Here is a 25,949-nt window from a genome sequence, read left to right as displayed (position 1 = left end):
TTTTTTTGGTCAATACCTTGAATACTAGTGGGATTTCTGCTTCTGTTTGCTTCTATTTGCATACATATTTTCTTCATTTCTTTGCAAGGTCCATTGTTACTATATTACCACCCCTTTTAACATTACTGAACACAGTATATCTAGGAAAATTTATGAATTTTTAGTCTGTCTATGTTCTTTGGCTTTTATACCACAGTCAAGTGCTCATTCCTGCTTAATTCCAGCCATTCCCCTGTACCTTGGAGCAGCAGGGCTGCAAAGAATTCCCCTTCAGTCTTCAGCAGTCAAAGACTTCCTATCTTCTAATGTAAATGAACTTTTGTTAAATACTGTTTAGGCAGGAACTCTACTGGTACAGTTAAGTCTTGCTCCTCTTCCTCTGCTTAATTTCTATGTTTATTGTATCTGATGTCAACCTTTAAAAACAGTTGAATGTGAAATCATTTGTCAGCATTTGTTAAAAATGCAACCCTGGTCACTAATGTATCCTTTCATACTATAGTGAAAAAAGACTGTTGTTTGTACCGGGTCAGAAATGTAGAGCACTCCCCTCTTCTATTGATGTTCTGTGCTTATGCAAAGATCATGGTATGTTCTTTCTCTGTTAGAGGGAATGAATTGCATGTACTGGTTGGATGCCATATTGGGAATGACCTGTCAAGGATGTATTTCATTTGTATGGAAATAGCCCTGTCATGCCTAGAGTAGACATCAGTATAGTCAGGCAGGTTGTGTGCCCATATGTAGCACTGCTTTTCAGAAATCCAGTTAACTTCAACATTTCTTTTGAAGATTGGAGCATCCAAAACTGTTGTGCTCTGAAATCCAAGGATGCTTTTGGAAAGAGCCCCTTCATTGTATTTCTGAAGGCTAGTGGAAGAGCCACAGGTTGCACAAACCAGTTCCTAAAATTAAAATAAATAAATAAATAAAGATCAAATGTTGAGACATTCATTTTTTCTAAACTATATCATATTGTCCTCTTGCAGTAGGAAAACAGTTATGCAGCTTTTATATTGCATTATTTGAGCTTTATCCAACATTTTTTGTCTGGGCCAAAAGCCATGGCTTTGAATTAAAAAAGAAGAGTTCAGTCATTAATTTCACTGTATTATCTGAGAATATATGGCAACTTTCTCTGCTTAATAAGAAAATATTTAGTAAACAAATATGTTTATAAATAATAACAAGTAGTCTGGGGAGGTGATAATTATGACTCCTGTTGGGTATAAATAAAGATTAAAGTCTTCTGCTGGGATGAATTGCTCATAATGAAATTTTACCATCTACATCTGGTTCAAATGTGCAAGAATATAACCCCATCTTTGTGAAAAATAATTTAAAATAACAGATAGAATATAAGAATGAGTATAGGGAAAGATGTTCTGGGCAGTATAATATATTAAGTTTCAGAATAATCTCCTGTGAGAAATGCTGGAAGTCACTTGAGAAATTTAAAATAAAACTGGGCAAAATATCTCCAAATTAATGACAGGGAATGATTCAACATTGGTAATGAAACAGAATAAAAAGTCATATTTCATGAAGGCAATTTTTTCAAATGTCAAATTTTTGAAAGCTGATATTCCAAAATGTTAACATATTGATGATCTCAGTTATTCAGTAATTATGATTCTGAATTCTGTTATGTATTTCCTTTGATGATCTTCCCTCACAAACTTACAATCAAGCAAGAAAATTGATCAAAGATGCAAATTTTAGGTGACAGTTGCTGAGTATTTAGCTGATTTGCATCTTTCTCTGTTCCAAGCTATAATGCTGATATTGTTTAGTGTTTTTTTTTGTTTGTTTGTTTGTTTGTTTTGTTTTGTTTTGTTTTGTTTTCAATGAAAACATGATTTAAACAAGTGGAAAGTAGTGTTTAAGAAAAAGTCTAGATAATTAAATTGATTGTAATGAAAGAGCCTCGACAAAGTTCAAAATCCACAGACGGCCTAAACCCAAGATTAGCTGTTTTTCCTTAATTTCAAATATATTTGTCTTCTGTCACTCTTTCTTCTTTGGACAAAAATATTTTACTTAAATTCACTCAAAGGGAGAGGACAATGTTGCATTTCTATTGCACAACATTTGCTTGTATTAGTGACAACAAAGCACACAAATACCAAATCTTCTATGTTCAGGATGGCATAACAAGAACAGGAAAAACAACAACAACAGCAACAACAACAGATTTTATCAGCTTGTTTTGTTTTGTTTGTTTCATTTTCCTGAAATTAGAAGAGATAATCTGATCATAGCATATATTAGCTTGGCTGAATAACTTTATTCTCACTTTGTGTGAAATTACAGGCCACCTGATCTGCCCCCTTGAAACTCTTTGAAGGATGAGCAGGCACTAAGGTGTAACATCTATTTTATAAATGTTACAAATATGAATTTTAAATATAAAAATTAGAGCTCTGGATGAGGTATTGAATCATTTTTTCTCTTAGAAAATTCCACTCTTTTTATTTGTATATGAGCTGTAATATTTTTAAACCTACTTTTTTGAATTTTAAATGTGATTAGATTATTATTCTAAATTTTATTTCCTCAAAATCACCCAAATTAGCCCATTTAAGATTTCAGTGAATATCTTTAGCCAGATATGCCATTTTTCTGCTCTTCCTTTCACAAGCAGCACCACCTTATGACATACTGTGCGTGTGTCCTTGTGCATTAGAAGCAACAACAATAGCAGTATCTTACTCTTCTATTCTGGAATAAATTAGTCCTTTAATTTAGTTTCATGAAAAAAATACAAGCTAGAAGCAATTCTCTTGTGTATAGACCAACATTAAGCCTCATACACAGGTAACAGTCAATCCATTAACCTTTGCTTTTAGCTTAACCTGTGTGTCCCTCGCATCACAGTTGTTCCTCCTTTTAATACCTTCTCCTTAATAGTTGCTCACCCACAACTGAAAAGGGCAGAGCAGCTTCTCATGACATTGACTGTTCCACTGCAATAATAAGCTTCTCTCTCTCTCTTTTTCTTTTATTTTTTTTTCCACACCTCACTACAGTGCCTCACTACAGTGTCAGCAACCTTTTTTTTTTTTTTTTTTTTCTTCTTTCTTTTTTTTTTAGAAGGTAATCTAAAAAGAGCTGTAGAGGCAGAGGTCATGTTAAACTGTAACGCAAATGTTATTCCTCGATTATCTAGCCGGGGTAAATGTCAACTGCTTCGGGCTAAAGCAATTGGAAAAGCAGAATGTGTGAATTTAACAAAGGGAGAGAACTGGGGGAGGGGAGATCTAAACTGGGCCTAGCTTGGTGGCTGGTATGTTAAACCAGCTCTTCTCTGTATTTCTTCTCTCCAGCATACAGCAATGCTGTATCAGCTGTAAGTTGTTTGAGCAGAGCTTTCCTCAGCCGTTCTTTTATAATATGTGTGCCTGCAGCAGAAACTTGTGTGCTGCAGCAGTGACTTCAATGGCATTTCAGTGACTTCAGTGGCATTTAGGCACTTGAGGAATCAGTGCTCGTTCCACCTACTGAAAAAATGAGTAGTAAATAATATGTGAATAAAGATATAGTTAATCACTTAGAACAAGAGTATATTTTAAAAATATTTAATGCACTTTGCACTTTGAAGAGACAAAGAATGTATTATATGTAAAATTATATATGATGTAGCATCGATTCTAATTATTGTTACATATAATACATTATGAAAAGAAAAAATGCATGGGAAAGCAAACAGTAATCTTTGTATTAATAAAGAGCAGGTGTTTATTATTATTGATACATAATAATATATTTATTAGCCATCAATAAATACATGTATGTCCAGTACTGAATATGCCTGATTTTTCTCAGTTCTGTATGATGATGTACCATTATTACTGCCACTGATTTCAACAGCTGATTACAGCATAGACAGAAACGTATAATATGTTAATGCAAACTGAATATTAAAATGATAAACACAATGAATCAGAAATTCTGACACATTTTCTGGAAACTCATAGGAAGGAAAGTCAGATCTTATTTTATTTCCTTTTGGATGTGGTGAATTCAATTCTCTAATAAAGGGGAGATCATGGCTGGTACTCTGATCTGGAGTAAGCAATCAGTTTAGACCAGTTTAAGGTATTTCTGCTTATTAAGATGCAGAAAACACTGGTATAGGTTCTCACCCACCTCAACGCAAAGTTAAGTGACTTAAACTGTCACTGCTTTAATAACCAGCTAAAAACAGTAGTACTTAAACTACCTAAACACAGTCTTCAGAGCATGCCCACTATACTTTTGTACCTCAAGGCCATGAGCTAGTTATGACACCAGCTTCCACTTAATCAATATGAAATCAGAAAATCAAATACAGACTGAAAAATCACTATTGTGAAGACTACTGAGTTCTCACAAAGAAATAAAGTCCACAATTTCAGCTGGTCAGGCTGTACATATCCTCAAACTATAGAATACATCTTCACCTTGTGGGAGTATTAGGAAAGACAATGACTAGTCAGAAGCAAAGCTTCATCACCCCGATGAAATCTTATTATCTGCCTGATTCAGATAATTCAGGAATACCTTACCCCCTGTGATATTCTCAGTTCAGCTTGGATTGAATTTCTGTTTCACGTTTATGTAAATTACTCTAATCTTATGGAAGTAAGTTAGACACATGACCAGAATTTGTGACATTTACTAGACATCAACAACAATTATATTTATGAGTCATTTCACAAAAAAATAATCAGCTCTTCAGTCATACCCTAGGGCTGTGTTTTATCTTTAATATATCAAAACACTTTGGGAGATGAGAGAGCTTGACTATCTTGAGTTTGTGTGAATATTAGACTCACTGTGGCACACAAAGCATATCTGCATATAACCAATTATTTTGTACAAATGGAGGAAGAAGCTGCCTAGGATAATGTCATGGCTGCCACAGAGGACAATAAACCACTGGCAAACACTTGGGTAGCATTTTTAGCAAAGGTTAAATCTGTCCAACAATTTCTTCTGAAAAATTGACACTGGGATTCCACTCCAGTCCTATGGAATGGGGAACACTAGGAAGAAGCAGGTGAGTGATAAATACACATTAGATCATCGGTCTCATAATGTAGCATTTTGAAGTCTAATTTCAACCATGGCCTTTATTATAAGATCTCCTTTTATGCTATTGTTTTCTTTCCCGGAGTATTGTGATCAGATAAGTAGTATAATAACTTTGCCTACATAAAGCATTCCTGAAAGTTGCTTTTGGGTTTCCAGATTAAGTGATGAGCTGATTTTCTGGTGGTGTGAGAATCTAACAAACAAACAAAAAACAAATATACAAAAATCTATTAGAACTAATTCACCTAAACAACTTGAGTGAATCACTCAGTGCTCTTCCCTTCACCAAGGAAATAAATCAATGACTTGATGATATTTTTTTAAACTTTTTTTTTTTTTTAATGTTATGATAAAAATATGATGAAAAATGTGTAGTATTATCTACGAGCTTTCCAATCTCTTTTCAGTAAGCACGCATATACATCAGTTCGCAGATGACACCAAGTTAGGTGCGTGTGTCGATCTGCTTGAGGGTAGGAAAGCTCTGCAGGAGGATCTGGATAGGCTGCACCGATGGGCTGAGGTCAACTGCATGAAGTTCAACAAGGCCAAGTGCCGGGTCCTGCACCTGGGGCGCAATAACCCCAAGCAGAGCTACAAACTGGGAGAGGAATGGTTGGAGAGGTGCCAGGCAGAGAAGGACCTGGGAGTGACGGTGGATAGTCGGCTGAATATGAGCCAGCAGTGTGCTCAGGTGGCCAAAAAGGCCAACGGCATCCTGGCTTGTATCAGGAACAGTGTGACCAGCAGGGCTAGGGAGGTGATCGTCCCCCTGTACTCAGCTCTGGTGAGGCCGCACCTCGAGTACTGTGTTCAGTTTTGGGCCCCTCGCTACAAGAACGACATCGAGGTGCTTGAGCGGGTGCAGAGAAGGGCGACGAAGCTGGTGAGGGGCCTGGAGAACAAGTCCTACAAGGAGCGGCTGAGGGAGCTGGGCTTGTTCAGCCTGGAGAAGAGGAGGCTCAGGGGCGACCTTATCGCTCTCTATGGGTACCTCAAGGGAGGCTGTAGCGAGGTGGGGGTTGGCCTGTTCTCCCACGTGCCTGGTGACAGGACGAGGGGGAATGAGCTTAAGTTGAGCCAGGGGAGTTTTAGGTTAGATGTTAGGAAGAACTTCTTCACTGAAAGGGTTGTGAGGCACTGGAACAGGCTGCCCAGGGAAGTGGTGGAGTCACCATCCCTGGAAGTCTTCAAAAGACGTTTAGAGGTAGAGCTTAGGGAAATGGTTTAGTGGCGACTGTTAGTGTTAGGTCAGAGGTTGGACTCGATGATCTTGAGGTCTCTTCCAACCTAGAAAATTCTGTGATTCTGTGATTCTGTGATCATTAATTTTTCTCATCTAGGGTCACCCTTATAAAAAATTAGCTGGTATTTTCATATTCTTTAAGAAAGGAGCACACTTGTAAAAAGCATTACCTTAGAAGATTTTAAAAATTCACAAAGAAAATTAGCAAGGATTATTGGAACATATTTGATCTTTACAGTTAGAAACTTTGGATAGAAAAATAGATTTAGTTTTAAAATGTCTATTGCTAATTCCTTTGTCTGGCAATTTGTTGTTAATTATTTTAACAAATATTATAATTTAATTATAATTTAATTATAATTATTTAAAACAATAAAATTACAATAACATGATTTTAAATAATTTTATTGTAACTTAATTATAAGCTAATTATAATTATTTTAAAAATTATTGTAACATAATCTGTTCCAAATGGAGGATAGTATGTAATGAAACCTGGAAATGGTTGCAGAAGAATGTGAGGAGGTGACTAGGTTCTTGGCAGTTCTGCATCACTAGATTTCTGGTGTTTCATGACTCTTCAAATTAAAAGCAGAAAACAGTAAGCTGGAAAAACTGGCAGCTAAAGTTTGGTAAATATTGGTGAGAAATAAGGCACACTTTTGTTATCTAATAAAAATGTTCTAATCCAGCTAAAAATTTGGACCTAGTGTAGGAATCATCTGATAAAATTTTATAACCTAAGTCAGAATTTCTGACTAGCTAGAAATTCTATAGAATCTGTGAATCAGAGCAATAAGTAGTTGTACTTCTGTTTAGTGCAATGCAGCAAACTTAGTTTACTGAGAGAGCTGGCTGATGTTACTGAGACTTCTCTCATTTTATTTTATTTTTTTTTAATGGTCTTGGGAATCTGGAGAGGTTCTGGTTGGCTGGAAATTGGTAAACATCATCCCAGTTTCTAGAAAGATAAAAAGAACTTGGTATTTATAGGCCTGTCAGTGCCTATCACTTCAGTGCCTGGTAAAATTGTAGAGATTATTTTGGGAGTTATTGAACAATACTTGAAAAACAATGCAATCATTGGTCATAGACAGCATGGGTTTATAAGGGGAAAGTCATGTCTAACTAACTTAATCAGACAATAAGTCTTAATAGATCGGTTACCCATCTATTTTACCATGGTAGTCACTATAAGTAATCTTCTGGGATTTCAGCAAAGCTTTTAGTATTGTTTTTCACAGTATCCTGGACAAAATATCCAGCATACAGCTGGACAAAGGCATTAATACAATAGGTAAACAATTGGTTGATGGGTCAGGCTCAAAGTAAATGGCATTACATCAGAACGATTTCCAGTTACTAACGGGGTTCCCCAGGGCTCCATTTTGGGGCCACTTCACTTCAGTGTTTTCATAAATTTTATAGATGTGGGACTTGAATGTATACTAAGACAGCTTGAAGGTGATTCTACATTAGGAGGAACTGTTGATTCCCTCAAGGTTGGAAAGGCCTTGCAGAGAGATCTTGACAAAATTAGAGGGCTGGACAATCATGAGCTGCATGAAGTTAACAAGAGCAAATGTTAGATTCTGTAACTGGGGCAGGGCAGCCCTGGGTATATGTACAGACTGAGGGACAAGAGGTATCTAGGGGTTCTGGCTGACAGCAAGTTGAACAAGAATCAGCAGTGTGCCCTGGCAGCCAAAAGGGCCAGCTGTATCCTGGGATACCTCAGGCACAATGTTGCTAGTCAGTTGAGGGAAGTGACTGTGCCGCTCAGCTTTTGTGTTGGTGCAGCCTCATGAGTACTGTGTGCAGTTTTGGTCACCAAAATATAAAGATGTAAAGCTATTAGAGAGTGTCCAATGGAGGGCAACTAAGATGACGAAAGGTCTAGAGGGGAAAATGTATGAGAAGCCACTAAGGACTCTTGGTTTGTTCAGCCTAGAGAAGAGGAGACAAGAGACCTCATCATGGTCTAAAGCTTCTTCATGAGGGGAACAGAGGGACAGGTGCTGATTTCTTCTCTTTGATGATCAGCAATAGGGTCCACAGAAATGACATGAAGCTGTGACAGGGGAGGTTCAGGCTGTATGTTAGGACAAGTTTCTTCACCAGGAGGGTGGTCAGGCACTGGAACAGGCTTCCCAGGGAAATAGTCATGGTACCAAGCCTGTCAGAGTTCAAAAAGTCAGAGTTCAAAAAAAAACACCACCACTTTCAGGCACATGGTTGGACTTTTGGGTGGTTCTTTGTGGAGTCAGGAGATTGACTTGATGATTGTTGTGGGTCCCTTCCAACTTGGGATATTCTATGATTATATGATTCTATGAAACTTTACAAAACCTAGGAGTCAAATCCTGACTCATTTTGATGTAGCACTATGACTGAATTTTTATTATAGTAATTGGCATGAAAAAGCTTACATGTCATATACTGTTATCATAAATATTGTGGACTTTATAAACAGGACACTAGGAATATTTATGAAACTCAGACATCATCATAGTTTCTTCTTATCTTTCCCTTCACCCATCCCTAGTAAAGCCTAATTGAAATATAATTGTTATAAATGAGCTGAGCTTCTAAGTTTAATTTCCTTGTGAGTAGTTTCATTTATTTTTCTTAGGCTTTGTTAACATGTTTTAATTAAAATATTTAACAAAGCTGAAGAAACAAAGTGCCATTAGGTATAAGAACATAATGGGGCATATTTATAGAGAACTGCTGAATCTTTTTCTATGAGTTCGCTTGTTTCCACAGTTGAGAGAGTAACTCAACTGTGGAATTCACAAATTCAACTCATGAATTTGAGGAAGCCTGGTCCCAGAACCTTTCCATGTAGGAAGCCTGGTCCCAGAACCTTTTCCAAGTCCAGTTGAAGCAGAACTTGACAGAAAGGTTTCTGCATTCTTATCAATAGGTTTTAGTTGGTTTAAACATAAATTCCATTCACAGAGATACAAACATAAACTATATTGGCCCCGAAAGTCACACTAAAAAGTGCATTTTCAGCAGTCACTAAATGACATCTGCAAGAATGCTAACCCCATATCAACCAAATAGCCACAAATTTACCTTCACTCATTGTGAAGGTAAAAAACAATGCATTGTGCAGGGACATTGAGGTAGTCCTTTCAAACATCAACATCTGTGCGCTACAGCTGCCTCATTCTTCTCAATCTATTGCTGGAAAAAAAAAAATAAAAAAATAAAATGAAGTACAGATATGGCTTTACTGGGAAACTATTTAAGATGTAAAGACAGAAAGAGTATTCGAAGTCTTGCTTTGAAGGATAAATAGATTATATCAATATTGGCCTGAAAATACACCAAGGTCTCAAACTGCCTTTTGGAATTTTCATGGAATTTGGAATTATCATATCACAAGTAAAACTACTTAGTCAAGTAAATGTTCTTACTCTGGAAGACAGAAAAAAAAAAAACCTGTCATTAAAAACATGGTAGAAATAGGCTTACATCATAACTTCTGTAGCTTTTAAATTGATTAGATTATTTTGTGGTTAAATTTGTTAGAAACAAATACCCAAAGAAGGAATATGTCATCTAAAACTAAAGAAGTAACTTTTGTAATTTTCTTGAAACAGCTCTACAAGTATGCAACATGCTCATTTTTCTGTTGTATCTAGACCAAACATAACAATTTAAATAATGCACCATGAAAGAAAAACTTAAAATGATAAAAATGTGGATTATTTACTCGTATGGAAAAACATAGTTAATTTCCAGAGAGTAACACACTTCTGAACATATTCTGGTTTTGATGATCCATTGAAGTCTTGAAAAATACCCATACATTTTTTAATTTAAATGCATACTTTGTGTGAACTCAGGTTGTATAATAAGAGTTAGAGTATTGTCATGAATGACTCTTTCAAAATGTGCAGAAGTACTAATCTTTCCATTTGCTAAGCATCTTTATTTATTTGAAATCATACATGTATTCCAAAGAAAAGAACAACCGCCCTTTGTTCTCATCAATCTTTTATGCATTCAAAAGAAAATATTAGAGTGATAGAAACTCCCTTTAGCCCTGATGCTTAGCATAATTTTATTTTTTTAAAAACTTGATTTGCCCAAACTCCCCTTAAAAAAAAAAAATAATAAAATAAAAACAATCTACTAGAATTTTTTGCAAGAGTCCTTTCCCTGTGAAAGTCTGTGTTTATCATACGGAAAACATTATAGAAGCCTAGGTGCCTGTAGGAAACAAAAAAAAAAAAAAAAAAAAAAAAACAAAAGTAAATTTCAGTTTTTGATTTTTTTTCAAACTCGATTTATTTTTCTTCTTTTTTTAAATTCTTCAAATGTTTGAGACTCAATATTTCTGCTTAATTTCATTATGGTAGTTACAGTGCTCTTGTTACTTTGTTAGCTGCATAAATAAAAGAAAGATATTATTCAGAGAGGGCTTGCACTAAAGCAAAGTGAATACAGAGGGAACATGTTTTGTGTGACACAGTAGATCTCTCTGGCTCTTTTAAGCCTTACATGATGTAATGCAAACTATAAGGAGTCCACACAGGTTATACATGCACAGCCAAATAGATAAAAATCTGATAAACCTACTCTGCCTGAGAAAATGCGAAGGAAGAAGGCCATATGTGCATCTAGGAAGAAACCTGGTAAAACCCAGTAAAATGCCTGCATAAACTGTAGAACCACAGTTGGTCCTCTAAATAAATAAATGGAAAATATAGTCTTGAAGAGTGCTGAAATACTTTCTAACTACTGCATGTTATGACTCCTGTAAAGTCTTACCAATGTTTTTTTCCAATATTATTATATTTATTTAAAATAAAAAATAGAAAAATAATGGAAATAGAAATAAATCCTAATCCTAATAAATTCTAATCCCAGAGGCCTTCTGTGAGAGCTCATAATCATTAAAGATGTTTCTTCTTTATAGTCTTCAACAAGAGCAATAAAACAAACAAACAAACAGACCACAGAAGAATTATTCTCCATTTACTGAGTCTGGGTTAAGGTCCTGGCTGTGGCTGATCCAAAGAAACCCTTCCAACCCACTTGCTCCTTGGATAAAGCAGAGGTAATGTTTAGTGTCTCTGAGTGCTGATACTTCCTGCACCTGAAGTTCTATTCTTGACGTATGCGCACCACAGCTCCTCGCTACAGAATGTGTGGAGCTTCCTTCTCATCATGCAGTGTCCTGTTTGGGAGGAATGAGTCAGCACTGTCTCTCCTCTCTGTCTCCAGAAGAGCTGAATGTAGTAGACATTATGTGTCTTGGACTTCCAGAGCGCAGACTTTGAGCTATTCAGGACATGGGTTTGCAGAGTCCCTTGAGAGGCAGTTCTGAAGGGCAGAGGAGTTCAGGAAGGCTGAGAACTCCTCAAGAAGGAAATCTTAATGGCTCAGGAGCAGTCTGTCCCCATGAGCCCAAAGATGAGCCGGCAGAGAAGAAGACTGGCCTGGCTGAACAGAGAGTTGTGGCTGGAGCTTAGGAAAAAAGAGAGTGTTTATGGTCGTTGGAAAAGAGGGTGGGCCACTCCGAAGGATTATAAGGATTTTTTAAGGATGTGTAGGGACAAAATTAGAAAGGCCAAAACTTACCTGGAGCTCAATCTGGTTACTGCTGTTAAGGATAAGAGAAAATGTTTTTATAAATACATAACCACAAAAAGGAGTACTAAGGAGAATCTCCATCCTTTACTGGATGAGGGGGGAAACTTAATGACAAGAGATGAGGAAAAGGCGGAGGTGCTTAATGCCTTCTTTGCCTCAGTCTTTAGCAGCAAGACCAGTTGCTCTCTAGATACCCAAAAGCCTCAGCTGGTGGAAGGGGATGGGGAGCAGAATGTGGCCCTCACAATCCACGAGGAAATGGTGAGCTGCTACAGCACTTAGATGTATGCAAGTCGATGGGGCCAGATGGAATCCACCCAAGGGTACTGAGAGAACTGGTGGAAGAGCTGGCCAAGCCACTTTCCATCATTTATCAGCAGTCCCGACTATCAGGAGAGGTCCCAGGTGGCTGGAAAATGTGACACCCATCTACAAGAAGGGCTGGAAGGTTGACCTGGGAAGCCTGTTAGTTTGACCTCAGTACCAGGGAAGGTCATGGAGCAGATTATCTATCACGGTGTGGCACTTGCAGGGCAAGCAGGTGATCAGGCCCAGTCAGCATGGGTTTATGAAAGGCAGGTCCTGATTGACAAACCTGATCTCCTTCTATGACAAAGTGACATGCTTAGTGGATGAGGGAAGGGCAGTGGATATGGTCTACCTTGACCTCAGTAAGGTTTTTGACACTGTTTCCAACAACATTCTCCTCAAGAAACTGGCTGCTCATGGCTTGGACTGGCGTACATTTCATTGGGTTAGAAACTGGCTGCATAGCCAGGATCAAAGAGTTGTGGTTGATGGATTTGTATCCAGTTGGAGGCCGGCCACTAGTAGAGTCCCCTAGGGCTCAGTACTGGGGCCAGTTCTCTTTAATATCTTTATTAATGATCTGGATGAGGGGATCGAGTGCACCCTCAGTATGTTTGCAGATGACACCAAGTTAGGTGCATGTGTCTATCTGCTTGAGGGTAGGAAGGCTCTGCAGGAGGATCTGGATAGGCTGGACTGATGGGCTGAGGTCAATTGTATGAGGTTCAACAAGGCCAAGTGACAGTCCTCCACCTGGGGCACAATAACCCTAAGCAGCGCTACAGGCTGGGAGACGAATGGTTAGAAAGGTCCTGTCTGGCAGAGAAGGACCTGTGAGTATTGGTTGATAGTTGGCTGAATATAAGCCAGCAGTATGCTCAGGTGTCCAAGAAGGCCAACAGCATCCTGGTTTGTATAAGAAGCAGTGTGGCCAGCAGGTCTATGGAAGTGATTGTCCCCTTGTACTCAGCTCTGGTGAGGCCACACCTTGAGTACTGTGATCAGTTTTGGGCCCCTGGCTACAAGAAGGACATCGAGGTGCTCGTGCAAGTCCAGAAAAGGGCAATGAAGCTGGTGAGGGGCCTGGAGAAGAGGAGGCTCAGGGGTGACCTTACTGCACTCTATAGATACCTTAAAGGAGGCTGTAGCGAGGTGGAGGTTGGTCTATTCTCCCACGTGCCTGGTGACAGGATGAGGGGGAATGGGCTAAAGTTGTGCCAGAGGAGTTTCAGGTTGGATATTAGGAAAAATTTATTTACTGAAAGGGTTGTTAGGCATTGGAATGGGCTGCCCAGGGGAGTGGTTGAGCTACCATCCCTAGAGGTCTTTAAAAGACATTTAGATGTAGTGCTTAGTGATATGGTTTAGTGGAGGACTTAGTGTTAGGTCAGAGGTTGGACTAGATGATCTTGGAGGTCTCTTCCAACCTAGATGATTCTGTTATTCTGTGATTCTGTCATCACATAATCAATAGGCCTCTGCACAAAGGCAGTGTCAGACCCTGTTCCCTTCCAAATTGTGGCAAAATTAGAAGCCCCTCATTTATGTACTCAACAGTGGCTACAGAAAATGGCACATCTAGATGTAGTTCTCAGCTAAAATCATATCTCACCTCTCCCCAAAACATTTTTTAAACACCGAGCTCTAGGCTGCCAGGGAGGAAAAGGAAAACGTTTTTTTTCCTCGTGAATAAATTTCTACTTTATGCAACGTGTTTAAAATTTAATTTTGTTAGAAAGAGACTTGGTTTAAAGTAATCAACCTTGTGGATTGGACTTTCACTGAAGAAAGCAAGAAAAGAGAGAAGAGCTGGCCTCCATATTCTTCTAGAGGACATCCTTATGAGATTTTTGGCAAAAGTTTTATAACAGCAAACATACAAGTAGTATTTGGAATAGAAGTATGAACTGAGCTCTCTTCTCTTTTAGGAACATCTGCACTGCCAAAGTCGAGAAAAGATCAAAGGGTAAACACAGTGGGATGGTTGAGAGATCATAGCATATGTTAGGATTTTATGGTGTACTCTGTGTACTTTGTTATCTAGATAAACACAATTGTAAATTTATGTTTCTCACCACAGACCAGGATAGTTTGCTTGTATTGCTTTTGAGAATAAATCATTATATATATATATATATATATAATATATATACACAATATATATGTAGTCATATACTCATGTAGTCATACTCAATTCAGAGCAATGCCCTTTCCAGAAAGGGTCAAGTGTCTACTATATTGTGAGGGAAGTACTTGTGTATTAGCAGTTAAACCCTTGCTACCATCATTGAAGCTAAACTTTTTAAAAAATATATATAAAAAATATATATATAAATACATAATATATTATATATATTAAATATATATATATTTAAGTTATTTAAAAAAAAAAAAAAGGCAAAATAATTCTTTATAGAAGGCAAAGCAATACAGTGAAATCCCGAACAGCTAATTAGCAGAACTGATAGAAAGGAGCACACAGCAAAACATGAACACTATTAGCTTCAAAAAAGCATGCAAGCACTTCAGCTAACTTAGTGCTGGGTCAATCAATGTTTGGAGAATGAAGCCTATGAAAAGACAACAACCCCATGTCACTGCACATAGGAAAGTGCTTGTCCCCCTTTGCTGTATGACACAGTTTCTTGCAAATGCTTCACGTGGGCTTCTGAGGTAAACAACTAGATTTTCTACCTGAAAATATCATACATAGAGATATTTTGTAGTACTCCCTGATCATGAAATCAGTAAGGTTGCAATCTGCCAACATCACTGTTTTTTACATCCCTTGCTGTTAAGGATAACAGTGCCAGTCAGGACAAGTCAAGCTGTACAAGTTTGCAGTCAGCTCGCCAGGCTACTAGCACCATTCACTGCACTATTTAAAATGTGAACTTGTATGTAACTGAACCAACTAAGCTTTACTTTGAGTCTTTTTTCCTATGGACATTGTGAGTGAAAGGTCTGTGCTTTCCTTTCTTACGTGCTTCATTGCTGTGGCTTTGGACCTAAGTGCTCAAAAGACATGGTTTATAATATGAATGCCTGTAGGATTTCCCAGGAAAGCTTTTTGAGGAACACTGTTTCCTTTTCCCGGTCATCATGTTCATTTGATTCAAGAATTCCTTGGACTGTCACTGTCTACTTGAATCTCATATCTGGCCTGTGTGAATAGCTGGTAGCACATTGGAAGATGTAAATCTGTTGACAACGAAAGTCTGTGAGGTGAAAACATTTTATTTCTGGACATATTTTCTGCTTTGAAACTGCTTTGTGATGACTGACAGTACTAGGTGAAGACCGGTGGAGGTGTATCCCACTTCTTCCCCTTATTAGACATTGTTAAATAAGTGATTTGCACTGTTTCATGTTGTCCTGTTGGCTACTTCGATATAAAGTACAAAATAAGATTATTTATTTATTTATTTTTTATTCATGAGCTACCCTGATGGCTCAGATTGGCATACAAGCAAGGTCTTCAAGTACTTTAAAATCCTTCAGCTACCTCTGCAGCCAGCTTCACTTTAAACATGAGCGTGAAAAAATAACAAAAGTTATGGACAAAATAACATATGGAAGAGAGGATACAGCTTCATTAATGGAACAGTCGCTCAAGAGTTCACTTGCTTAGAAAGATTTTTGCACACTTTTTCTAACACGAATGTATAGGTAAGTCTCATGTCTAGAACACTAATTTGACCTTCAACATGATTAACACACACAAACTCTAGGTAACTAAAGGTGCATTAAACTGTGGTGCTCTTCACATTGCTGGGCAGTATAAGACTGGAAGCACTACAGAGCATTAGTAAAAGCACCTGTACTTGTAGCAGTCTCAATAGAAGTGCTTTTAACACTAAAGGAAACACACACCAGTGTTATTGGATAGTGGAATTAAAAATTATATGGTATTATACTTATAAAAAGAGGTTTTATCACAAAATTAATATACATATACTAAGAAATGTATCTATAGAAAAAAAATAATACAGATATTCATTTTCAGAGGATACTCTTTCAATTTGCTCTGGAAAAAGAACATCCTGCACACCACTTTTTTTAATAAATGAACTTTGAAAGCATTTACAATTGAAAACTTCACCAAAAAAACTTGCACCCTCAGTAAGTTTGCAGATGACACCAAGCTATGCACGTGTGTCGATCTGCTTGAGGGTAGGAGGGCTCTGCAGGAGGATCTGGATAGGCTGCACCGATGGGCTGAGGTCAACTGCATGAAGTTTAACAAGGCCAAGTGCCGGGTCCTGCACCTGGGGCACAATAACCCCAAGCAGAGCTACAGGCTGGGAGATGAGTGGTTGGAGAGCTGCCAGGCAGAGAAGGACCTGGGAGTGATGGTTGATAGTCGGCTGAATATGAGCCAGCAGTGTGCTCAGGTGGCCAAAAAGGCCAACAGCATCCTGGCTTGCATAAGAAACAGTGTGGCCAGCAGGGCTAGGGAGGTGATTGTTCCCCTGTACTCAGCTCTGGTGAGGCCACACCTCAAGTACTGTGTTCAGTTTTGGGCCCCTCGCTACAAGAAGGACATGGAGGTGCTTGAGCGAGTACAGAGAAGGGCGACAAAGCTGGTGAGGGGCCTGGAGAACAAGTCCTACGAGGAGTGGCTGAGGGAGCTGGGCTTGTTCAGCCTGGAGAAGAGGAGGCTCAGGGGTGACCTTATCGCTCTCTATGGGTACCTCAAGGGAGGCTGTAGCGAGGTGGGGGTTGGCCTGTTCTCCCACGTGCCTGGTGACAGGACGAGGGGGAATGAGCTTAAGTTGAGCCAGGGGAGTTTTAGGTTAGATGTTAGGAAGAACTTCTTCACTGAAAGGGTTGTGAGGCACTGGAACAGGCTGCCCAGGGAAGTGGTGGAGTCACCATCCCTGGAAGTCTTTAAAAGACGTTTAGATGTAGAGCTTAGGGATTTGGTTTAGTGGCGACTGTTAGCGTTAGGTCAGAGGTTGGACTCGATGATCTTGAGGTCTCTTCCAACCTAGAAATTCCGTGATTCTGTAAAAGCTACAAAGCATGTATGATTATTATTGCTCCACACTATTATTTTCATTCTTGGAGTGTTAACATTGGAGGATGCATAAAATACTCAGGAAACCAGATTACTTTCAGGTCAAAAGAAAGAAAACAAGTGAATTAATCTGTCCTGAACTAAATGGTAATTGATCAAACTTTCTATAGATTCCTTGTATCTCCAATTGTTTTGGTTATTTTTCTTATACTTTTGATTAGGATTTGCTTATCTTATTTTCTGTTGTAAAACATTATTTTTACTTAATTAAGAAGGACTTTTCCTTCTTAATTAATATGTGTCTGTTTCAGGGGTTGGCAGAGTTCTTATCCCTCTCAAGCTTTTCCAGGATTCACGTTTTATCAGTCCCACAAGGGTTATGTTGGTTATCTGGTCTGCAGTCTTCTAGTACAGGACACAAAACTTCATCAGAAATATTTGAATGAAGACACTAAATACGGTGTAGGACCATTGAATCATATCATACATATGATATTTTCAAAAATATTTTTAATGGAAATTTTTAAATAACATATGAAGGGAATCACAATGAATTCACATATTTTGAACTTGTTTAGCCTGATGGTAGAGTTACATCTGGAAACATATCACACGTTTGATTTAAATAAAGATTAGAGACAAATCCCATGAGTTGTGTCACGCTGAAAGCACAGGCTAACTCCTCTGTTATTTTATTGCAATGCAGTAACAAATATTTCTGAATTGTCAGCCGGAATAAAAAGCACATATAAAAATTTAATAGCAGAGTTCTTTTTCTCAAAAGAAATTTTTGAGAAATTTCTTGAAAAAAAAATATTTATAAATAAAAATTTGTAAAATATTCAAGATTAGTATATGAGGTCTCAGAATATTGAAGGTGCTGCACATCTATCTGCTTTTGAATGAGCAGTCATGGTATTTGATGTGCTCAGATATGCACCAAAAGAGAGTACACTTCTTGTCTTTTCATATTCCAAAAGGATAAACACCCTGGTTGTTGTTTGTTGAGAATGAATATACAAACTTTTTTAATAGCAATATGCAGTTGCAATGTTTTTATTGAACTAGCCTTCTTAGGATGAGGTACAGTATATTTAATGAAAAGGATTGACTTGAATGACAGCTGAATACCACAAAGAAAAGGGCAGCCCTGCATGGGTCATGACTGAAATTGGCTGCTGCTGTGATTTAGTAGGAGCTTTTCAGTTGGGAAGTGGATATTGTAACTCACAAAAGGTAACTTACAGCAACAAATTGAGCTGAATAGAGCTCTGAACTAATTCATGGTTTATTGAGTTCCCCTCTTGTCAGTGATAGCTGACAGTTAACTGAAGTGATTAGTTCAATATTCAGTCACAGTGATGTACAACCAACTTTCCAGTTTACAGAAATAAATCCTAAAGGTTTTTGTAAAACAAAAATCCTGTTAAGTAGCCTAATTAAAAACAAACAAACCAAACATGTGCACACAAACAAAAATACCTGAAATTTGAATAATGGAGAGGTGAGTTCAGCACAATGCAGGGAATAGCACTCTTGAAATGAACCACAAAGCAGCAGTTTCAGTGCTTACCTCTATAAAACAGATTTTATAGCGTTCTTGTTACTGCTTAGTGTTACTAGGTATACCAGGAAAACTTCTTTATTGCTGATGTTGTTACCTGAAAACTTATGAAAATAATTAATGTACTTTACATAGCATGTACACTGACCCTGAAATCAGAATAAGCTGAAATTTTCTATCTTTATGGCTTAGAAAGAAGACAACATAAAATTAAAATATGAATCACTTTTTAACATTGCTGTAATAGATAAAATATAAATATGAGTTCATAACAGAACATAGCTTTAAACAACAGGATTTATAAGATAGAAGTGTAAAGACCAGTCTTCATGAAATAGGAGGTTTCATTGCCTGTGAGGTACCATTCTATTTCACCTTCAACATTTGCAAGTATGGTAGCATCCTGGCCCCGGAGACTAATTCCAGCTAATTCCTGTGCTCAGCAGAGGACAGGTATGTTCATGTGTGAGTTTTCAAAGTTAACCTACCACTGCTTATCCAAATTGTATAGTGAAGTATGTAAACTCACACTCTAAAGCGAAGACCCTTCAAAGTGTTTAGTAATGTCATAAAAATATGTTGCATAAAAAACTCCAGTTGACAAAAATTTAAACCAGAAGTTTTGAAAGAAAATGTATGCTTTTCATTAGGAATGTGAAGAAGATTTGAAACAAAGTTGCCTTTTAATCCTGTTTTTAGGAAACTTTTATGTGTTTTTGGGCCAACCTGAAGGAAACTTATATCTGCTTTTGGCTAAAGACATGACATGCCTTAGACAACATCTACTGGTATTAAGGTAACCTTGTAGCCATTTAACTGTAACTTAAAGTCTTATAGGGGGGTACTCCCTGAAAAAATACCTCAAGGCTATGCATGTGGGCAGTCATAAGACAGCAAAAACAAATTTTCAACCTGTGAGTTAAAAAAGGAGTAGTATTACCAGGATGATAGGAGTTACATCAGAATGTTACAGAAACATATTAAAGAACAAATGTCAAAAAGCATTGAACTGTTCTAGTACATCAGTTTTTAAATCATAAGGAGACAAAAGTATATTACCACATTTTCTCCCCTACTTGTTTAAAATATATATAAGAAAGAACAAGACAATGGATGAGCCTCAAATGTATTTGCTGGTTTATCTGTGATCCACTTCCCCACCATTACTCTTTGAGTGTTGGAGATCAAATCCCTCTTTTCGGTAGCACCCCTGATTTTAATGGATGTTTGACCAGTAAGAAGTTTGTCTTTGGCTGAGCACATTGTACATTGAATCCACACATTTAAAATCTTTTTTTTTCATAATGGTAGTTGTTTATCTAGCATTCTTATGGGTCTTATGTGACTACATTTTCATCCTGTTTCACCTAATAACAATAGAAGTGTCATAAGTTTAAAGGTAGATAAATTGATGTTCTTGTAAAATTGTAAATGTTCATGTAAGTCTAATTGGCTGTATTCATGTCCTCCTTTTGTCATAGTGTACAAAATCAGTATTGGGAAACTCAACTTGTTTTAAAATATCAAGTTACTAATGTTCATAACTGGAACTGCTCATGATCAGTGCACTAAGTTAAAAAATATCCAGCAAATCAATAGAAATAATGAATAAGTTCAGAAAACCATTACTAGCTCATTGATGTTCTGCAAACAGTATAAGAAATTATGTTTGTTGAATAAGTTATTCATTCAGAGTTATTTATTAAATTCTGCAAAGCAGAATGTCTTCCACAATCATGCTGAACTCTCAAGCACGTGATTAACTTCAAGAATGCGGCTGGCTTGACTAAACACAAGGGATTGCACATACTTTTAAAATTCAGAATTTTCTTAAGTATTTTGTATTAGAAACAGGAATCTTCTAAATGTACCCAGTGAAAATGTTGTTTCTCATTTCCACAGAAGTAATAACATCCTAAAGAATTGTTCTTTTATACTCTCTTTCACTCTGTATAGTTTTTTTCCTTACTTACATGTAATTAACATTCACTGCCACATCTCTCTTGCGACTTATCTGCCTTGTGCATATCTGGATATCTGAATCATCACGTCACATTCCACAGGTAGCGAGAAGAGGTCTTCACTTTCACTTCAAGGTTTATGGTTGCATCATCATAGTTGCTAGACAGAAGATGTGCAACTGAGATATTATCACTAGTGGCTACCAGGAAACTATGTAAAGCTTACCTCTGAGCTGTGCATGTAATATACTTAATGACTGCCAAAATACTAAACAAATGCTATTACGTAGATAAGACTATACAGAGAACCAACAAATATTAACTGGAGGGTAATTTAAAAATGATAGCTGAAGGTTGATTTAACAGACATCCTAATTTCAGAATTTATACAGAAGTATTATACAGATGTATTTCCTCCTGGAAACTATGTTAAGGCACATGAAAAACAGAGACGTGATTGGTGACAGACAACATGGCTTCACTAAGGGCAAATCATGCCTGACAAATCTGGTGACCTTCTACAGTGTGGTTAGCTGTATTGATTGATAAGGGAAGGGCAACTTGCAACACCTACCTGGATTTGTGTAAAGAGTTCAATATTGTCCCTGCATGCTATCCTGGCCTCTAAATTGGAGATATTATTCAGAAGAAATTGGAGATTTTATTCAGAATAAATTCTTTGCTCAGTGGGGTGAGGCACAGAAACAGGTTGCCCAGAGAAGTTATGGATGTCCTGTCCATGGAAGCATTCAAGGTAAGGTTGGATGGGACTTTGAGCAACTCTCTCAAGTGAGAGGTGTCACTATTTATGGAATTAGATGATCTTTAGAAGTCCTTCTAACCCAAACATTTATGTGATTCTATTGTTCAGAATCATACAGGAGACATTCCCTAGAATTATATGAGATGTGTCTGCACTGCCAGTAGGATCAGAAGTGTTTTTTGAAGTGTATCCTTCTAATTACATCTTTTTGTGGTGCCTTGGTTCATACTGAAGAGATGACACAGGTATAAACTGTTATGTTGAAATAGTATTCAAAAATACTTGAAAGAGAACCTGACTGTGCTTTAGCTGCTGATGACTGTTCTGTTCATTAGACCACATTAGAGCTAGACCATAGGAGTCCCCCATGCATAATTGATATTGGCATCCAGCAGATCCACCCAGCACTGCTTCTTGGTTTAGATATATAATTCAGTGTATCTAAACTATTTCAGTATCATCTTTGGATCTGTTTTAGCTCATAATACATGAAAATCTGGACTATTCTCTTCCTGGAGTGTAAACTGTTGGTGGAGTTATCTTTCCAATTAAAGACAAATGTATGAATGACATTTTAAAACTTTGCAGAAATATTTGAGACACAAAAATCAAGCTCCCACTGTTCCCATAATCTTATAATGGACAAAGATAGATTTTTTTTAATTATTATTATTTTTTTGTAGTGCTAATTGTAGTCCCCTATGAAGTTAGCATTTGTAAGTTTTTACAAACTCAGAATCATCTCAACTAGGTCTTTTTATTTTTGGTTAAAAAAAAAAAAAAAAAAAAGGAGGGGGGAAGAGGAATGTGTAATCATTTCAGCATTATCTGATAGGTACGAAGAATGGGTTTAATCATTTCATTAATCAGCCATCTTTAAAGATCAAACTATATTCAGTCTTCCCTGAAGATTTTATTCTCTGATCACTGTGTGAAAAAAACAAAATGGTGAACAGGAAATTGAAACTGTTATTATACAGGAAATAACAGCACTCTGTCAAAATCTACAGAAGAAACATATGTTCAAAGTTACTGTCAACATCTAACATAACAGATCAGATAGCGAGAAAGACCAAAATTACAAGAATCATTATAATATCAATTCAAGGCAGAGTTCTGTGTAAAAATACATCCTTTCCAGCTTCATAAAAAAAAAAAAAAAAAAAAAAAGCTGAGCTGAACACAGAGTATCTGATGAAGCAAAGGTCCTGTCATAATTTCATATAAATGTTGATCATATGACAGAAATTTCACTTCCCTCTCCCACCCGTCAAGACTTCATACATTAAGAACTACAATATCAAATACGTATCATGAACGGTGTGCCTTCATTTTTATGCCTAGCTTGCAAGAAATGTGGTGGTGTTTGATACATAAATTTGATGTATACATCCTAAGGTGTCTATTATGGTCCTGCTACAATGTATTTGGATTTCTGTGTAACTTTGAATATTGTAATAAAGATTTTGGAAAGAGTCAAAATGGAACACAAATACAGAAGGTAAAAAGCATCAAGTTCTGTGAGTTACTGTCAAAGTTCATGAATTTCTGCAAATGAACTGAGGAAAATGTGCTCCGTAATGATCATTACTGCCTCAGTATTTACAGCTATGTTATCTGTATTAGTTTAAGCTATCTACTGTCATAGTAACTCATCACATGTAAAAAATGTTTTCCATTCTGAGGGCAACCTTGGTATGGCATCAGCTGGAATAAGAAACCTACCCATCTAGGTGGCATGCAGCATTTAACCACCAGTTACAACATTTTCCACATTCAGTTAATCTCATATGCAAAAGGAAATCAGTTATAACAAAACATCCAACATTTAGCAGTCTCAGAGCTTCCAGGCAGTTTATATACTCTTGTTTCTTAGCACCTCACTAATTGGAACTGCTAGAACTAAGCTCACAAATCAGAGTAATCTGAAAGTTGTTCAGTACAGCATAGGCAATGTACGTTTCAGGTGGCAAACATTGACCAGGCATGACTCAGTTTGGTAGAGTGTTGAGGTGTATACTAGGTATTGTATCAAATGTACTTAACATAAGTCTTCTGACTGGCAATATTTGAGTTTGTTCTTGTTAAGTGCTACTTCTGAGGCTGGATGCTCTTCTCCCCACCAAGATCTGTGAAGCAGAAGACCCTAAATTCTCCTGTTTTCTCATACAGTGATAGAAACCAGTATGCAGAACAAAGTAGACACTGTACAAAATCTCCATACTAGTGAGAAAATCCTCTGTGTTAACATAAACAAGTAAAAACTTCTAAGCTAACTTTTGTCTGTCTTTTTTTGGGGGGGGGATGGATGAAGGTGGTGTCAGATTTTCTACTGTAATTAATATATTTGTGTTCTCTGTATCATGCTAAAAATAAATAAATAAATAAATCTTTTTATTTTTTCTTCACTCTCGAGGTCTGAGGTTGACTGCAGCAGCTGCATCTAGACATTTAGTTAGATAGTTTGATACATTCTAAAAGTTAAGGGTAGACCTAGAACACTGCTTTATTCTATGAGTTGCGGCTCTAGCCTGCATTTAGGCATAACACAGTTATACTATTAGAAAGCCAAAAAGCTGAGCAGCTGTTGCTTCCCACAATGTGAAGCAGTTAATTTTGAAAAATGTTGATGGGTTTAAAATCATTTGAATGTTGCAAAAAGCATATTCAAATGTGATTGTTACATGTTCAGGCAGATCACATTTTGGAAATTATCAGGACAATTCATCTGAACTGTTGCAAAATCTACTTCTCCTACTCATACCATTGGAAGATGAAAAGTGCTTAGCAAATGTCAATAATAATAATAAATTAAAATAAATTAAAATAAATTAAAATAAATTAAAATAAATTAAAATAAAATAAAATAAATAAAATAAAATAAAATAATAAAATAAAATTTGAAAAACAAGACAGAACATGTTATACAAATTCTGTGAGACCCTCTTAGCCCTCCCCTCTTCTAAATGCAGAGGATCTCCAAAGACTTCAGATCACAAACTAACTATAAACTGGTTAGGTCAATACCAACTTGATAACTTCATGGCCCACTTTGACTCCATCATGTGTCTGTGTCTGTATTCTTTTCCTGATGCCAAACAAGATTGCAACAGTCTTGGTCTGATATCCAGATTAATGACATCAGTCACTGTTTTTACAATTTACTTCAGCTAGAATAAATGGAAAACATATTCCAGAACTCAATTTCTATTATTCCTAATCTCTATCCGTAGCGTGAATATGGTCTCTAGTCTTATACTGAAGCTATTACAGGGGCATGGAAAGGAAATGGGAAAAAATAATGTAAAAAGAAGTCCTTCCATACAAAAGAAAGGATACTTAGGTTTGCAATCCTAGATGAGCAGATTTAAGGCCACAGCCAGGACCCAATGTTTACTTAACCACCCATATTATTCCACTATTCAGAATAATATTATTAAAATTTGCAGAAATATTCACATTACTTGAAGTGATATTGTTGCTGTTATTGAGTTACACATGTAGATAAAACATGTGGTAAGTCAAATTTCACTTTGCAAGGCTACAGCAACTACCAATAGCTTACACTGAGAAAAGGAAAATGTGACATTGATTTCACCTTGAGCACAACGTTCACAGGAGAGATGTCTTCTGTTACACATCAGACCATAGAAAATTGCAGTATTATCAATACCATATTTCTTTTGGTTCAATTCTAGAATACCTCTCTAATTCTGACATGTGATATGCTATGTCACCTCCAAGAATGGTAGACTTACTCCTTTCATCTAGCTTTCAAGGTAGAGGACCTGAACTTTTTTTTTTTTTTTTTTTTTTTTTAAATCTAGTAAAGACATTTCTCAGTTCAGCTATAATACAAAGCAGTGGTTTGCACACAACTTAAGCTGTCATAAAAAGAATACAGGAATTCACAAAATCTGCTGGAGTTTGTGTTAGTTTTTCCTTGACTGAAGCCTGTGCACAAATGAAATTCACTATGTTTAGGCTAATTTTTGTGATATACACCAAGCACTAGTTCTTCAGGCTCTGACCACCTTGATGATAGATGTTGATGTCTTACTTTAGCAATACACCTAATATAAATCTTGCTATAACTGATGAAAGAAATAAAAGTTTTATTTGTTAATGAATTATGATGTAGTCTTTCCAGTGCTCTATTTAAACATCACCTAGGAGTAGATCATGTCTTTAGAAGTCAAGAGTAGCCCCAGGCCCTCCATAATTCTAATTGATGTAAATGAAGAAAATAATGAAAGCTTGTGTGTGCTGACCCTGTTATACAGGGTGGTTTCACCTCAATTAATCAAAGAACCTTTAGAGATGTTGCAAGCATCTGGCCTGAATAGAGAGTTCTTCAGATTCTGTTAGTAAACTGGCTACGTTCAGTGCCCAGATTTCTA

The sequence above is a fragment of the Netta rufina genome, assembly GCF_964035555.1.
Source record: "Netta rufina genome assembly, chromosome: 2".
Lineage (NCBI taxonomy): Eukaryota > Metazoa > Chordata > Aves > Anseriformes > Anatidae > Netta > Netta rufina.
This window is presented reverse-complemented; position numbering follows the sequence as displayed.